Source organism: Triticum dicoccoides, chromosome 6B (assembly GCF_002162155.2).
Source record: "Triticum dicoccoides isolate Atlit2015 ecotype Zavitan chromosome 6B, WEW_v2.0, whole genome shotgun sequence".
NCBI classification, from domain to species: domain Eukaryota; kingdom Viridiplantae; phylum Streptophyta; class Magnoliopsida; order Poales; family Poaceae; genus Triticum; species Triticum dicoccoides.
Window position 1 is genome coordinate 249,946,214 of NC_041391.1, and position 4,762 is coordinate 249,950,975.

The following is a 4,762-nucleotide window of genomic DNA, read 5'->3' on the forward strand; positions in this document are numbered from 1 at the left end:
CGCCTCATCCCGCTTCCGGGCACCGGGGACGTTCTACTCGCTCCCACCATGATAACCCATCCATTGGCATATGTCACACCTAACCCCCGACAATATTACATAGAACTAAGGGTAACATTTACAACGTTCATGGCGAACAAATTATCATTCTATACCAATGTTGTAGCCCCTCCGATCCATATTAATTGTGACAATTCATATGGATCGCGCGCGGGGATATGGATCGCGCGCGGGGGTGGGGATATTGTTTTTCCTTGACTGTTTAGGATTCAGTTTCTTGAGCTATTGCATTCACCCTAAGTGCATGTGCATTAACAATTCTTAGACAACAGAAACATGCAAAAAATCAAGAGGACCAACATACATGAGATACAAAAAATTTCCTTCTGAAAACAGGAACATGCCTTGTTAGCCTATAGAACTGCAGTGAGTGTTCTTTAGTAGATGAGAGAGAGCCACCTTCTAAATCAAATGGTACAAAACTGTTGAAAGAGTAAACTGCTTGACTGAGAAAATTAGTCAGTACTCGCCAACCATATAACCGAGACAATTAGTTCATAAAGTATGAAATTTGCTCTTCCTACAATAATGTATCAAGGTGAAGGCATCAATAATAGTGGACATCATGATTTAACCGTAGGACCACTGTTTTAAGTCCCATTTGTACGTAGACCAAATTTAGAATCTAAAGTTGGATGGATGTGTTTAGTACAAGACAAAGCAAAAATTGAATCCAACGATTCCTCCAACATATGGATAGTTTGGAAAGGAATGCAAATGATTATGAGGACTAATCCTTAAACTTTATATTTGCATCCAGCTTTCAAAAAGTAATGCATATATGAATATCCAAGATTAAACAAAATATAAGGACTAATCCTTAAACTTTATATTTGCACCCAGCTTTATATTCTCACCCACTATCATTCTATGCATTTTTTACTTTTCTAGTAGAATTAGAAGTTAAAACCATTCCCCTTTTTGTCAAAAGCAAAAAATAAAACAAAAATTGTTGCATATATGAATATTCAGAGTAAGAAATAGAGTGCCACATGTCAAAATGCAACTTCCAAGCTACACATCAAAATGGATAAAATGCCACAATGTATATAGAAAGCATTGTGTGTTACCCAGAAAGTTCCAACTGTGCTAATGCAAACAGAATATAAGATATCACTCTGTAAGGTCGTGCACTGAATCATTACAAATTAAATGAGATAACATGCAAAATCTACCCATTAGAGGAAGAGAAACTTCAAATCCTCCTGTTTACAAACAACCTGTCAGAAAATCAAGCTGCTTGAACCTACAAAAAAATCAAGCTGCTTGAACCTACAAAAGAAAATCAAGCTGCTTGGCTTCATAAGACTTCATGGAGGGAAAGGTACCTAATAGTACTGAAGCAGGGAGGCTGACATGGAGACCGATGAAGCAATGGAGGCAGTTATAGATGACGCCGTGTATGTCAGTCGTCCATGGCATAACATCGGACTACATGTATATGGATAGAGAGAGTTAGGTCTGACTGCCTTGTCGCCTGGCTCCTCCCTATGGTGTAAACACCTGTTGATGGACATTATGTGTTAAATGAAGAATCCATGGAGCGTATCATACGAACATCATCACAGCAAGAATACAGTTCTTTTCCTAACCCTTATGAATAGTGTTAGTCATCCGGCAAATGAGTAGCTCCTGTTATTACTACCCGCATAACTGAATATGCTAAATAATCGTGTTAACAAACGACAACAGTTAAAGGTTGATATATGCAAAAGAAAACATGATTATAACACCTTTAGAAATAGTTTGGTAATGTTTACTGCAGCAAGACAAAAATTTCATGCAGTTAATGGTAGGCAAGTTACCATAGTTCTTCGCATGTATGTTTTTTAATCGAGGAACATCCGCAGACATGAGTAATCTAGTTAGCTAGTAATCAGCCAAATGTAGGGTCTACCAACCGAATTTCTAAAACAATCGATTTTAATATACTCTGGTGTATATCCAAAAATGCTTTATTAGTCATCAGAAGAATGCTTATATAATATTACATAGAAAGATACTTATGTGCTGCAGTGCTTCAAACAATGCATAGCAAATATATATCCTCGGTGCGGACGCATTGGTTGGTGTGTTGATGACACCATTTCTGAGGAGATATCATATAGGATCCAAATGTCACTCCATGTGAGCCAGGAGTCGTTAGCAAGAGAAGCATACCACAATTAGATTGGGATCATAAGAAAAGTGCATTTCTGATTAATCTTTCCACTGTAAAACCACACTGAAGCCAGTGGAAAACACGATTCCCACTAAGTAAACCACTACAAATTCTTTAGAAAATAGAGAGAAAAATCATGAAATTCTCGTTAGAAGAACGGATCACCTGAAGACGCGAAATAAATTGGCACAAACATCATAGTATTGTTTTTCTATCCTTGGAGGGAAGACACTCTCCCAAAGGAGTTGAGCATAGAAGCAAGAATGGCAATTAGTCATTGCTGAAAACTGAAAAATAACTATATAAAAAATGAAGAGACAAAACACGAAGGTGATGAACCTGGTCGGAGGGAATCTATCCATCACATTAGGATATATAATTTACAAACATTATCCAGCCTATACCTTTTTCTTTACATAATGAATGTAAAACCTTTAAAAAAGAATATCATGCAGGTAAAGAGGAGCAAATCTAGAGGAAGACTAATGCATGTATTGAGAATCATACATAATTACCACTATGCAAAATCAGAAGAAAAAAATGGTATACTAACTACTACTTATTGGAAACAAAGCTGAGTAGAGAGCAGAGATACATACAACAGAAATCTGATAAGAATAATAAACTGGAAAACTTGACCAATCTGATCCTAACAGTACATTCAAGATCCTACAACATAAAGGATCACTGTCAGATTGCGTAGAAGTTTTGAAGTTTCTAGACATATCATATACACAAACAGCAAAAAATATGTTTGTATAAAATATGAACATCCAAGAGAAAGTAAGAAATTTCCAAACATTAGGAACTTGTTTCAGCAGAAACAGCTGATGTATTGTTATATTTTCTAGGTAACCATGCGGAGCACGATATAAAACAGATAAAACAATACTCATAGTTCCCTTGGGTAGGATGGGAATTAACACCTTGGCCTAGACTGTAACTTGGTGGGTTGACAACCCATTGTCTTGTGCTTTAAACACATGAATGTAAACACCCATGCGGCCATACCTCGGTCTGGAAATCACCCAACAATGGATTCATCACAGTTGACATAAAAACAGTTAAGCAAACATCAGTTGGTTCAAGCTACGTGGCATGAATCTCATAGTCATGGTGATCAAAAGACACAAAATCTTCTAATTGCATCGAACTGAAAGGCAAAACCCCATGGGGACAAAACTAATAGAATTCTATACATAGTACAGTAGTCCTTGCTCAGATATTAATTCAATGTCACTCGTAAGCAATACATAGTAGAGGTTTGGAGTTTTTGTAAGCCATATATTTTTAAATTCTTCTACACAAAAGGAAGAATAAGTTATCACATCCTAATATGTCAAAATCTTAATGTTTTTGCATATTATTGCTAAGTTGTTTATTCTCAAACAATACATTTGGAGACATAACAACAGGTTGCAGAGTATAAATATAAGATAGAAAATCCGGCAATTTACTGCCTAGTGCCCCCCTAATCCACCAATGAGTTGTGCTTCAGTTCTCGACTCTATAAATCACACATCATGGATATGCATTCCTTACAAAAATACTTGTCTACACATTTCTTTTGAATTTATGGGCAAAGTTTCAAGCCCCTATATCCTCTAAAAAAATATTTGAGTGTTGTACTACTGGTATAGGTGCTTCTTACCATCAATACCGCAAAGGATGCAATATACCAGCTTCAGATGTTTGGAAGGCGGCTGCAGCCCACCTGCTGACGCACCCTACTTCGACCGCGGGACACCTGACACATTAGACCACCCAATATGAACACGATCCAGCGCGTGAAGGAGAAGGGTCAGGGCGGGGTGAATGGGCGACAGATCCGGGGCATACCTCATGGGCAAGCCACGTTGCTAGCGTTGCGGCCACTTGGCGTAGGCCTCGTCGGCGAGGACGGCTCGTCGAGGAACTCGGGCTCCTTATCACCGGTAGCCATTTTCCTGGTCTTCTTGGTCCCCGCGCCATGCACCTCTTGGTCGCCGCCGCCACGTGCCCCTCCTCCTTCTGCTGCTCCCCGGAGGCGGCCATCTCTTCGTCCTCCTCGAGCGCCAGATCCTCCTCGGCCAAGGGGACGGGGCAGGGAGGCGGTCTAGGGTTTGGGAGGAGAGAGAGTGGTGAGGCGGGAGGAAGAGGAGAGGGGCGGCATGAGGTCGTGGATGGGTGCCCGGGCGAGCGGCGGTGGTGGCCGGCGACAGTGCAGGAAGGCGCGCGGGTTAGGGTTTGGAGGGAGAGAGAGAGACGGGGCGGAAGGAAGAGAAGGAGCGGCGCGAGCGGGAGAGGAGCGACGGTTAGGTCTTCTCCATAGTAGGTACAAAAGTAGGGGCCTTTCTGTACCCCTTTACTTGTGCACGAACAGTCGTAGACACATCTGCGGCCATGCTTTGCGGGGCAGAGGAAGAAAAGGTACGAGACTACCAAAGCAATACTCAAGCCAGAGGTATGAAGAGCAAAGGGGCAAGATGGACTTCCCCCAGCAACACCCTTGCCGGGGCGGCCTACATAGCCCCGGTAAGAGCCTTGCCGGGGCGACTTGCC

The 4,762-nt window shown here is 41.2% G+C and overlaps 1 long non-coding RNA gene across 4 annotated transcripts; it reads right to left on the reverse strand.

Moving 5' to 3' along the window:
* Positions 1 to 1,138: 1,138 nt before the first annotated feature.
* Positions 1,139 to 4,497, reverse strand: LOC119324338. 4 transcript variants are annotated; one of them, XR_005156877.1, is made up of 3 exons: positions 4,061 to 4,497; positions 3,148 to 3,968; positions 1,139 to 2,890 (listed from the first exon to the last, which is right to left on the reverse strand). It is a non-coding gene; the product is annotated as an uncharacterized LOC119324338 (long non-coding RNA). The 4 variants fall into 4 exon arrangements; XR_005156875.1 differs by having other exon boundaries at positions 1,139 to 1,563; positions 2,387 to 3,968; XR_005156876.1 differs by having other exon boundaries at positions 1,139 to 1,306; positions 1,389 to 3,968.
* Positions 4,498 to 4,762: the final 265 nt, after the last annotated feature.